General features: G+C 40.4%; 1 protein-coding gene across 1 annotated transcript in view; it reads right to left on the bottom strand.

The window, feature by feature from the left end:
- The window catches only part of LOC124268197, a 30721-nt gene extending 19186 nt beyond the window's left edge, over positions 1 to 11535 (bottom strand). The window contains exon 1 of the mRNA XM_046703223.1: positions 11431 to 11535. The gene's annotated coding sequence lies outside the window, so the exon portion shown is untranslated. The remainder of the gene's footprint in view (positions 1 to 11430) is intronic.
- Between the last annotated feature and the right edge of the window lie 1905 nt (positions 11536 to 13440).

The following is a 13440-nucleotide window of genomic DNA, read 5'->3' as shown; positions in this document are numbered from 1 at the left end:
GTATGAAGAGAAGAGTTTAATTATAATACTCGGTATTACTCGCTGATGTAATGTTGATGTTTCGCTGGTGACTCAAACACATTCCCGAAGTGTTAACACAGAATTACACGCGTGTCTTACCTGTTCAAGGACGGGGTTCCAAGTGGTGGGGGACAGTGTGTAGATATGTAGGTGTCTCACTGAGCCACGCGTCGGCTAATATCTGTGTTTGTTTACAACTATCTGTGTTCCTAGTAACTCTTGAACGTGATCTTGACCCAGTAAATCGTATAATTAAGTCAAACAGGTGTCTCACAAGTCCCGAATTAAAACCAAAATGGATTACAGTTCCTGGGATCCGTAGAAACTGAGAATGCACAGATTCAAAGAAACATTTGGAATGGTTATAGTTCAGTTTTGTTTGTGAAAGATGAAAATAGGTTTAACGACGACCGAGTTTGTGAATAACATTACATCTCTACCCTGGTTTTAATGCCACCATTTTCCCAGAAAGATTAATGGCGTTATACCAGAGGGTGGCATTAGAACCAAATCCAAGACTCGGTTCTTTACTGAATTTGTCCTTATTGTTTATGGTGTCTCCGAGTGTCTTCTTTGGATACTGCTGTTCCAAACAGTTCCAGTCCGATATACAACACTGTCAGTGAGAAAGCCCATCGGATTAACTACTGATAGGTTTAACTAATGACTAATAGCCTCATTTAACTATGTACATACTCTAATGATCAAGGCAACTGATTTGCCAAATAAAAATGGCAATATTACCACGAAAATGGAACATTTGTTTCTGGAAAACGTTCGCAGTGGCATTTTAGTTAATGCATGGACATCGGTTCTGGCGCTCTATATCAGGTTGGCGTTATAACAAGGGACATTATAACATGGGTGCACGGTACATGATTAAGAGACTTTCAACCCGCATACAAGATATGTACCATCCCAAAACACACAAGAGTGATAACCTCTTTACATCACGATCGATATGTCGGTTTATATGTGGGAGGAGAGTGAGGTTCTCTAAACATTTACCACACTGTTTTATACTGATTTGGATGGTATTTCAGTTGTGTCAGCTTGTAACGTCTTCAACCTGAAGTTTCCCGGATTGTAGAAACTGACCACTCGGCTGGTGCTGCTCATGGGCGGACCACAGGCAAATTGTAGCGCAAATACGGTTGCGCAACAAAGAGAAAATGACCAGTCTTTCCATATGCTCGCATATGGAAAGACTGACATTTTCTCTGGTCAATCTTTGCGCTAAAATTCTTTGTGCTGCTGCCAACGTTGTACAATGCGATCTCAGTAGTGATCGTAACCAGAGAGGCATCAGCGTTAGTCTGTCTCACAGTCCCTGAACAACATTATTTTCCCTACTGCCTAGCGGACTGCGGTGCTGCTCTAAATAAAGCACCAGATTTCCTCGGTTCTGAATGCGATCTCCCTAGTAGTGATAAATGGGCTAACTATCCAAATTATATATATTCAGAGACTAAGCCTTAGTCTAGGTCAGCGTCTGCTGCTTGGTGTAGTGCCTGTGTGGTTGAGCTGCTCTTCTGGTTTAATAGGTTTGTTCGCTAGTGACATACTTTCCATCACTTAAAGGTACCATCGATAAGTCCTTTTATATAGAAGCGATAAAATCACTTGACGTGTAAGGCTCACCAGATATCCATGTGTCGGAATGTGCCAGGATGCACAGACTTTACGCAGTCAGATTATAATCGAATTTGGACCTGACTATTCAGAGATTGACATCATTAGCATAGATCCACGCAATTGGGTTACGATGAGTGAGTTTAGTTTTACGCCGCTTTTAGCAATATTCCAGCAACATCACAGCGGAGGACACCAGAAATAGGCTTCACATAGTGTCCTCGATAATCTCCAGGGTGTACGTTTCGATCACTGTCCACTGTAGTGAAGAGTGATCGTAACGTATAACCTGGAGATTATCGAGGATGATATTGTACCGAGATACGATGACACGTGTCAACGAAGTCTGACCACCCGATCCCGTCATTCGCATATTATGTCAAGCATGGTTAGTTGGTTGTTTTGTTATTTAACGCCGCTACCAGCGTTATTTTAGCTCTATGACGGTGGCCTGTAAATAATAGAGTCTGGACTAGACAATCCAGTGACTGATATGATCAGTATAGATCTACGCAAGTGGAAATCCTACGCATAAAATGAAACCCCGTCGTACAATGATCCTGTCGAGCCATGTCCTCCTTCGTATATATAAACTGATATAGAATCTCAAAATTGAGATTGGCATAAAGCATAAACGAGCAATTATCAGGTGACATTATCCAAAATTGTAAAATATAGGACACAGAGGAGGGTTATTGATAACTTTAAAACAGTCTGCATCAGCTTTAATAGTAATAACACACGGCGACATGCATGACAATTCATGTAATTCCGACACAACCCGAATTCATATTGCACTTTAAGGAAAATGGCGAGTCGTGACGAATGACTCGGCGATACCCTTTGCCACGGGAGATTATCGTTTGACTCTTTTTAGATGGGATTGGTTAGTCATTTATTTAAGTCAGCCCTTGGAGATAGATTTGCTCGGAAATGATAGGCAAAAAAGCAAACGCACCTTTCAATCAGTGCTTTGCAAATGCGCACAAAACAAATCGAATGGTTTCTTCGTCGGAGACCGGCCATGATGTTCGACCGCTGCACGCGACGATAAAGGTGCCCGGATGCAGGTCCTCTTCATCAGACCTCTTGCCAAAGAGCATCTCTCTTTTCGACAAGAAAACTCGGGAAGCTATTGTCTGACGTCAATGAACTAAGCGACCCTGACAATTACGTAATTGAAATACAATCAACGTCAAACAATATTGAAATGCAAATTACTACGTATCCGTGATTCGGGATGCTAAGATCTGTTACTCCAGACACTGTACGTGAGTGAGTGAATAAGTTTAGTTTTACACCGCTTTTAGCAATATTCCAGCAACATCACGGCGGGGGACACCAGAAATGGGCTTCACACATTGTACCCATTTGGGGAATCGAACCCGTGTCTTCAGCGAACGCTTTAACCACTAGGCTACCCCACCGCCCCACTCTACGTGATACCAGACAAACGGGATTTCAAGGATTGTTTTCAGCCTAAGCAATACTTTTTGTTGGTAAGGTTCCGATTGAGATTCCTAATAAAGAACGGGTAGAAGTGTCCCAAACACATCACTGGCAGTGTGCGAAATAGCCACTGGCCCGCTAGTACAAATCCAGTCGGGCCAGTAAATCGCCACAGTTACTGGCCCGACTGGCTTGTGAATTTTCATGGGGTCATTTTGTAAATATATCACTCTCCCTCGCTTTATAATACACTGTTACTGTTATAATACACTTTTAAATCATGCAAGATTATGGTCTGATAAAAATGTTCATCATATTAGCAGCTTAATGATGAAACCAGTGTCTACATTCAAATTTCGGGCAAGTGAATTATTTTGTGGGCTAGTAACTTTCAGGCATAGCTAGCCCGACTGCCTAGCAAAATCTTGAAACTATTTCGCACACTGATCACTGGCGGTCGTAGACTAACAACTAGTGAACATATTTTACAGATAAAACAATTTTTTATTTTAAAAATATATATATATACATATATAATGACTTCATTTTCAGACTGTGGAAATCTAGACTTGCCACACATTCTAGACTTGCATGGGCTTTCTTGGATATATTTGTTTCAGGCTCTGTGGTGGTCGTAAAGGGCGATGTAATAGAAACACGGAGGGTGAGAGTTGATCCCTAGCAACTGGTACTGGTCGTAAGAGGCGACTTGATGAATCGGGAAGGTCGTGAGTGTATGGGTGAGTGAGTGAGTGAGTGAGTATAGTTTTAAACCGCTTTTAGCAATATTCCAGCAATACACCAGAATTAGGGTACACCAGAAATGGGCTTCACGCTTTGTACTCATTTGGGGGAATCGAACCCGGGTCTTCGGCGTCACGAACGAACGCTTTATCCACTAGGCTCCCCCCACCGCCCGAAATCACTGATTATCATGTAGTAGACGTACTTAGTAATTACACCGATATCACCGCTACGACTGTCGTAAGTGTATCGCATGAGCCCTTGGGAGTTACGCTACGACTGTCGTAAGGTAATGGTATGACAACGTAGTAGTTACGATACGCCTGGCGTCAGGTTATGGTATGAGTAAGTGGGAGTTACGATACGACTAACTTCAGTTTACGTTACGATTACGTGGGAATTATGCTACGACTGTGGTCAGTCTATGTTTGGGTTCATTTAGGTTGAGAAACGACTTTCGAAGTGATTTCGAGTTTAAACGTCAAGGATAACACAGAAATCGTTCCGCAAAGTAGTGCATTGAAAAATGCAGTACATGACCATAATCTATATCCCTATCGCTTCGGGTGACTCAAATGTCCAAATCTGGCGAAGATATCACTTGACAGTTTTTACGAGTGGTTCAGTCATGTGCTACCCCAGACAGGTGCTGCAAATATACTCATGCCAATAATGGTTGTCACCCCCTTCAATTATTTTAATTGGAGAGGGGTGTGGGGGTGTGAGGTGTGAGGTGGGGGGTGACAACCGTTATTGGCATTAGTATACATTATCTATATGACAGGCATTAATCAGCAATGGACAGGTGTTATTACGACTGTCAATATATGTGGCTATCATACACAAAAATGAATAGATTCCAAAAGGAGCCCATGGCAATTCTCAATTTCAGGAGGTGAGGCAATCTGAACAGGCCACCTCATTCTAGGCTTAAGTTGGGTTCCTTGTTTGATTTATCCTCTTGGTCCTGGGAGTGAGATTCGTGACCGAGTCCAACGCTCCCCGTGCCATTTGTAGAAACATTGATTTATGGGGGCTAGTTCTAATCAAGACCTGATACAAGAGAGTAAGAATTACACCTATACTGGAACACGAAACAGCAGCATGGGATACTAGTAGACTGAGGGAATTTGGTTTCAATCTCCTTGGAACAATATTCCAGTTTCATCAGGGCGCAACGTAGTTTCATGTTGGAGAGAAAACAAAACGTAACAGGTTCCTAGACGCTTACCGTTACAATGATATCCTTAGTGACGGGTATGGTGCTGACAAAACTAGATCCATCATCAAGACAAATCGTAACACGAATCAGCTATCACAGGATCCTGGCAAGCAAAGGTATACAACTTTGCACAGCAAAATGCGGAGCCTTAGTTTACTTGAATACCCATATTCCTTCGGACAACAGAAGAGGAATTACACTTCTACGTAGAATACAGAAGCAGGAATGGTTCTGTGACCAATAATGGTATTCAACAGGTGAAAAAAAATCACTTGCAAATTCAGTCATCGATTTTTGATGGAATTTGATATACTACCAGTCTTGAATATATTTATTATTCCACAACCAACATATGTTCGAATAACAAATTAGAGACAAACTATTTGTCTCATTTTTACCGCTATTGCTTACTGCAGGTTCTACCGCAAGAATGGTGTCATCCCAAAATAATGAAATAACCTGAAAAGCGGAAAATGTGCTCCTTTTCGCCGTATTCATCGGGTTTCTTTCGCAAGGCACTTGCATTTTTTATATATCAATTGGTGCTGTACCCCTTGTAGCAATCGATAAAATAGTCTACAATATTCCATCAAGCCCAATATCGGCGTTCATTGCTAAGCAGCATCTGTTAGTATTTAAAAACGGCTGGGTATACTTACTAGCTTCTATTTCGGAATTACAACGAATGCCTATTTACATTAAATTGCATTTTGTATTTGTTTTCCAGACAGAGTGAGTTTATGTCTGAGTATCAATATGGTTGCAGAATTCGGTGTCGCGAGACGCGTGATCGGAAAATACGTATCTTTCTTGACAGGGGTTAACCCATAACCCCAAAACTGAATAGCTAAAAGGGGCGATAACTCACTGACTCTGCTCTGCAGCTTCCAACTGAAGACAAGACAGTCTACTCAGCACAATGCATTACATTATTCTGCTTCAAAATGAAAGATTAAATAGGTGAACATATACTACCAATAGGTTCAGCTGTGTCAGTAACAAAATCTATATTTAAAAAACCCCATTCGTGTAATCATAACAGGCAAGATAACCCCCAATATGGATTTCCTCAAAGATGAAAGGTGGTGGAACAGACTTGCGATTAAAGGTCAACTCCGCATTACAAAAATATTCCAGTTACATGACATCCTTCTGTGACTACTCCAATTTGGGCAAGATCTTGTTTGTTGTTTAACGCCGCACTCAGCAATATTCCAGCTATATGGCAGTGGTCTGTAAATAATCGAGTCTGGACCAGACAATCCAGTGATTACTATCATGAACTTCGTACTACGCAACTGAGATACGATGACATGTGTCAACCAAGTCAGCGAGCCTGACCACCCGATCCCGTCAGTTGCCTCTAACGACAAACTTGGGTTGTTGAAGGCCACTTCTTACCTGGACAAAACAAACCAGTGATTGATATAATGAACAATGTCCCTCACCTTCGACGATATCCAATTATGTGAGGAATTAGTACGTAATGGTACAGCTTGCCTATTTTACTCGGGTCAATAAGGGTTTGTAAGATTACGACGTACAAACAACGGTTTGGTTTGAAAGCAAAATATAAACCCGAATTATAAAGGCCTCCGAATGTCATTGTCGAAATTACTACAAACATGTACATAAATTTCAAGACGTACCTGTCTTCACCTGTAGTGTTAAACACTGTCTGGAGGGTAAACTAATGCACGCACCTTTCTTGTGGTGACATGTGCTTCTGATTGCTGACGCTTCTCTCCTTTATCGTGTAAGAAAATAACAGTTTAAACACTCGTTCACTGTACAACACCCCCGTTACCCCCCTTCAACCGTTTAGGTACATAGGTAGGATGATTAATAGCATTGGCGCTTCGTTCGGCTATTCTCGCGGCTTTCCGTCCGTCGCGTTGGTCCGCGCCTTTTGGCCTGTTCTGATACAGTTGCAGGCTGCTTCCTTGATACAGTAGGTGTGTATGGCAGGTTTGTTCTGATTGCCATGTATGTCCCATAAGTGCAATCACATGATCATCACATGTACCTCGCTGAATTTTATCTTTAATCACAAATGACAGTGCATTGTTTGTCGAAGTGGCAGTGTAGTCGACATTTAACTTTGACGCTGGGAAACGACTGATTAATGGGAAATTGAGGTTTCATGGACGATAAGGTGCACTTATTTGACGCTGCACACATCAATATTCAAGCTATATCTGACGGCGTTCTGTAAGCCATCAACAAGTCTAAGTAACGACTGATCCTACGCCGTCTGAGCATATCTGCACATTCTGTTACCGAGACCGAAGACCCAGACTTAATTAGTTGCCCCTTTCGACAAGCACAGGTTACTGGGGACTTGTTCCCAACCGGAGCAACCATACACATGAACCCATGCATGCTGGGGGTTTTCCACACACACGCAGGCACACGCATATGTATATACTGTATTATTTAGTTAGTTAGTTAGTTAGTTAGTCATTCATGTATGTATGTATGTATGTATGTATGTATGTATGTATGTATGTATGTATGTATGTATGTATGTATGTATGTATGTATGTATGTATGTATATATGTTTCATTCATGTATGTACGTATGTATGTATTCATTCATTCATTCATTTAATTATTTAGCTAGTTAGTTAGCCATTCATTCATTCATGTATTTACATATGTATATATTCATTCATTCATTCATTTATTTATTTATTAATGTTGTTATTTATATGTTGTTGCTTTATTCGTTGTTTGTTGTTGTTTGTATATGTTTGGTTATATAGGATTTCTTTTCTCAGTTAAAGTACTGAACCGTGTGCTTCCCAGTAGAGTTATGTGGCGTAAGTGTACCATGATCGGCTAATTGATGTGGGTTGGTCTTTTTTATTTATTATTTTTGAAAATTCTGAATTGATTGTTTGGGGAAATGTACGTAAACAACTGTAAAACAATCTTAACTATCAGACGGCGTCAATCAATAGACAATACTCGGATATTATCTGATATTATCTGGTGTACATCTGATAACTACACGCGTGTCCGTTACATACTACTTATCTTACAACTAGTTGTTTATCTGTATCTCACCGGAGAGAGCGACTTTGACAGGTTCCGAAACAACGAGTTATGAAATAGATGAAATCCCACTGGCAAGAGTGTGTAAATTGTTTCTTACACGCCTTATAAACGCTCCGAATCGATGCATATTTTGCCAATTATCATGATCATGGTGGCGCATTAATGCATGTGCCAGACGAGTCTGAGACGACAGCTTACCACCCATGTTAAGTATGAACCTCCACAAAAAGTGTCCACTCCGCAGATTTGTTTTACCAAGGCGATGGCGATAATATAGTCCGAACAGTGGCCGATTCAACAAGACTAGTTAATACATTCCAGTCTGTAATTTATTGTGTTGACCCTGGGCCCGGTTGCACAGATGGTGATCGAAACTGCCATACTTTCCATTGTGGTACGATCATCGATAGGTGTTTTATGGAACGAGATCCAGGTAAATTAGTCACTGAAAGCACGCCCATCAATTCATGACATTGGGGAATAATAGCACGCGAGTACTATCATCAAATTTAGTGTCATCGTACGACGGATAATTGTTTTCGATGCATCAGTTGTTAAAATGTTGAACATAAACATTCATTTTTGCTTCCACAAAATATTCGAAACACCTAAAGTGATTTTAAAAATGAGTCTGTTCCTTTCAACCAAGCGCCTTGTCGAAAAATTAATATTCCTGTTTTGCTATTATTATCAGGGGCGGTGGGGTAGCCTAGTGGTTAAAGCGTTCGCTCGTCACGCCCAAGACCCGGATTCGATTCCCCACATGGGTACAATGTGTGATATACCCCGCTGAGATATTGCTGGAATATTGCTAAAAGCGGCGTAAAACTAAACTCACTCACTATTGTTATCAATAAACGTGTCAGGTAAATTTGATATAGATTCTTTTTTCAGCCTCCTGCTCGTCAGGGCTCCAACTGAATGAGAGATATACACACTCCGTATCCAACACTACACCATGTGGGCGTATTAGGTAACACAGACAGACTCATCACAACACTTCCAGTCACGTGTTCAGATAGTGAAAGCTGTAAACAAGTGACCTGTCAATGCGATATATCACGTACATACATGCATTGTTTCTTGGTGCTTTTATCCACTCTCCTACCCAGAGTTCCATGCGGCAAGCCAGCATAGTACCTCTGCCTCAGGCCAGTAAAATGTGACGATTCGTCACATCTTGCAATGTCCATTCAATATAATGTACAGATTTCTTTTACTCTTTTATTTTTGACGAGTCTCCACATCTAACTAAACATCTTTAATATAATGGTTAGTTTCACTGTGAAAGTATCCAAAAACATGTAACACTATTTCAATTTGCGTAGCGATCCTTTGTTTACATAGGTTGTACGGCTCCACGTGCAGTCATCGAAGCCGACGGAGAGCAAACGATGCAGCCAGTTTGATATCTAAATATGTACTGTCATAGACCTAACTGTCGCAGTTGTGGAAGAATATATATGTAACAATGTAAAACATTATGAAGAGAGCGCCGAAAAGCTTTCGTGAGTCCAGTCTCTTCTTATTATGAATATGCGCGTTTGATTACAAACAAGAGAAAAGTCCGGTCACGTGATATACAAATTAGCCTGTGGCAGTGATGTTATGTTAAGTCATCACTGCGCCGGAGTGTGGCTTTTATCCAGACGGTATTCTTATATTTGCATATTAACGAAAACGCAAGTGTCCGGATAAGCGAGACTTGACTCTACTACACACCCATGCATCCAAGCATGAATACATGTATATGGCATTGCAAAATGAGCAAACATGATTTATTTATTTTGAAATATCACGAACGTAGCGTACTCTTTAAACACTGACAAACTATGACCGATTACCGTTATTACTTCTTCATCAAATACTACTGCTGTCTCGACGAAGAATACTCTTAGACAAATTAAAAACATTTGCTTCAACTGCTGCTTCAAGAACAAATTTCTACTGATGAAACACTAAATTCGTTTCTACTAAAACGAAAACTAATGACTGCAGTTATTATTTCCATCTTGTATCCACCATGATTTTTGTCATACGGGTTACGATCGTCTTAGGGCTAAAAGCGGCGTAAAACCAAACTCAGTCAGTCAGTCTTAGTGCTAACATCGCTTTTTGAAAGGGTGCCCTGGTCAATATGAGGCTAGTCGGGATTTTTTCATAATCCTTCCTCTCGCTACCTAGGTACGAAAACGTATATGGGCCACAGTCTAAAACCTTCAAGCTGAAGGGGCGGTGGGGTAGCCTAGTGGTTAAAGCGTTGGCTCGTCACGCCGAAGACCCGGGTTCGATTCCCCACATGGGTACAATGTGTGAAGCCTATTTCTGGTGTACCCCGCCGTGATGTTGCTGGAATATTGCTAAAAGCGGCGTAAAACCAAACTCAGTCAGTCAGTCAGTCTTCCTTCAGTTACGTTCGCCTACGTAATTGATACTTACATCTACATACATGATACATTCATTTACGTTGAAGTTACGTTACATATGGTATCTCTATGTATTATATAATCATGTGTATCGTTATTGAGACAGTTACATTGTGTAGTGAAGTTACGACCTTAGTTGGATATAGCTTTATCATACATGATACTTTCATTTACGTTGAAGTTACGTTACATATAGTATCTCTATGTATTATATAATCATGCGTATCGTTATTGAGACAGTTACATTGTGTAGTGAAGTTACGACCTTAGTTGGATATAGCTTTATCATACATGATACTTTCATCAATGTTGAAGATTCTTTACATATGATATTTCTATATATAATATAATCGTGCGTATCGTTACTGAGACCGTTACATTGTGTTGTGAGTCACGACACTAGTTGGATATAGCTTAAACAAACGCTGGATATACTTTATACATTACCTGTATCACGTAAACGTTATAATAATCAGTCAACTTTTTAGCCAACGGGACTACCGACCTATATCGGGTCATACGTACTTCGAGGCAAGCACAACACCAATGTAAGACGCTAATTAGTAACTAGTGGAGGAATCTGATTTGGACTCTTTCCATGAGCGAACCTGCTTGCCGTTACGACTATCGTACGTTTCTAGTAGAGAGCGGAAGTTACTCTCTACAGGTGTTTGTACGCTTTTTAGTACGCGTTCGGCCTTGACAATCTATATTACGTAATGCTGAATAATGTTGCATAACTTTACATGAAAAGATCGTGTTAACGGATATATCGAGATAATATGAAATTCGAGTAAATAAAAGTTGTTGGTTTTTTTACAGATACAGGTTTGTTTCTACCTGGCTAAGTTTTTTGTCGACTTTAAAATCCCTTACCTGTATAGCGCTTTAGTTCCTGTATTCCTTATGAGCACACAAACCTTACGAACATTATCAATGACTGCATCCTTGGGTAGCCCTATCAGATGACAGAGATGTGAACACCGTGTGGATTCAGGAGGTGGTACTATGACCTCTCAGCTGGCGACAGCGCGTTATCACGACGATGTTGATAATACGTAGATCTAGTATTGTTATTGATCAGCTGGTATTGTAATGTAACTCTCCTGAATCTGAATGCTGCCATCTGTTCCTGATACACGCGTTAGCAATGTACATCAGAGGAGGTATTAGAGGTGGAGATTGAGCGATACCAAAGGCTGGAGGAAGTAAACTAACACGTGACCTTATGCACAAGATATATACTCTGTGCTATAACTGTCGGCTCCGAATGATGAGTAGAGTGTCCCTATGACCCTACAAATGGCACGATGTGTTAGTCTAATTTGGTGGCAACTTTTATTCGGATTTAAACCTCGAGCATTATTTATATGTCGGCCTACGTAACAGTAACTAAGATACAATATAATGGCAGTCTGGGTCGCTCTATTGCTGAAAAGTTAACTTTTAACTCACTCATTCTGACAACCTGATTGTAATGGTAGTTCCACGTATGGGCATTGGGAGTTCGAATGCCTTACGTATGTGTATTAGTATGCGAGCGGCTGATTTGCGTTACGAATCCCTTACGTCGTAAGCGCATAGGGGAAATAAACATAAGGGCATTACGATCGTCTTTGTGGGACGGATCCCCGTGGGTCGTGTTTCATAAAGCGATCTGTCCAACGACTGTTGACACTCTCATGCTTTAGGGTAGACTAGTGGTTAAGGCGTTTGCTCGAGTCAGGCTGAAGCCCCGGGCTCGATTCCCTACATGGGCACATTGTGGGAAGCCCATTTCTGGTGTTCCCCGCCGTGATATTGCTGGAATATTGCTAAAATCGGCGTAAAACCCAACTCACTCACTTACTCAAGATAGACTTATGATACAAGATAGCTGTATGAGATAAGGCCCTGGGTGTCGTTGTACTAAGCGATATCTGCACTAAGGAAGTCCCAACTCTCATCTGTCCTTGGTCCATTTTTGTTCCTTGTGTACATCAATGATTTACCTGAAACTGTAACAAATGTCACAAGACTGTTTGCCGTCGACACTTCAATTGGTGTTGCAGGAAAAGATGTAAAAACCATAGAAGCTACTCTTAACTATGGTTTAGCAAAATTGAATGAATGGGCTGACAAATGGTTAGTTAAGTTTAAACCGAATAAGACCAAATTCATGCTTTTTAAAAATGGAAACTGTCCACAAGTTCCTGACTTGATTTTCAATAATGAACATTTGGAACGTGTACATCAACATAAACACCTCGGTGTCATCTTTTCAGATAATACAAAATGGTCACATCATGTATCTGCTGTAATAGAAAAAGGCCTAAAAAATTGTTTCCTCATTACGGACGCTAAAGTACGTATTACCTAGATATATCCTTTCTAGTATGTATGAAATATATATTAGGCCTATTTTAGAATATGCATCTGAGGTCTGGGGTAATTGCCCTAGCTATATTTGTGATAAACTTGAATGTTACAACTTGAAGCAGCAAGAATTGTAACCGGATCGCCTAAATTCGCTTCAAGATATAGTTTATACAGTGAAACTGGTTGGTTACCATTGAAAGTTAGATGAACACAAAGAAAACTCTGTACATTCTACAAAATTGTTAATATGCAAGCTCCTGATTACCTGATAGATTTACTTCCACCTTTTACTGAAACTATTTCCGGATACAACTTGCGTTACAAATCAGATTTGTCTGTTCCTAAATTTCGCACCTCAATTCTCCAAAAGTCATTTATTTATGATTCTGCAAGTTTATGGAATGCTCTCTCCTCTACAACAAAATGTACAAATTCATTATCATCGTTTAAATCAAAGTTATCTGGAAAAATGACAAAGTTCCAAAATATTTTCTATTTGGTGAAAGAAAGACAAATATACTACACACG

This window comes from Haliotis rubra, unplaced genomic scaffold, assembly GCF_003918875.1.
Source record: "Haliotis rubra isolate DU_JTF1 unplaced genomic scaffold, ASM391887v1 Scf137, whole genome shotgun sequence".
NCBI classification, from domain to species: domain Eukaryota; kingdom Metazoa; phylum Mollusca; class Gastropoda; order Lepetellida; family Haliotidae; genus Haliotis; species Haliotis rubra.
The sequence above is the reverse complement of the archived record's forward strand: the minus strand, read 5'-3'. Positions and strand labels throughout refer to the sequence as shown.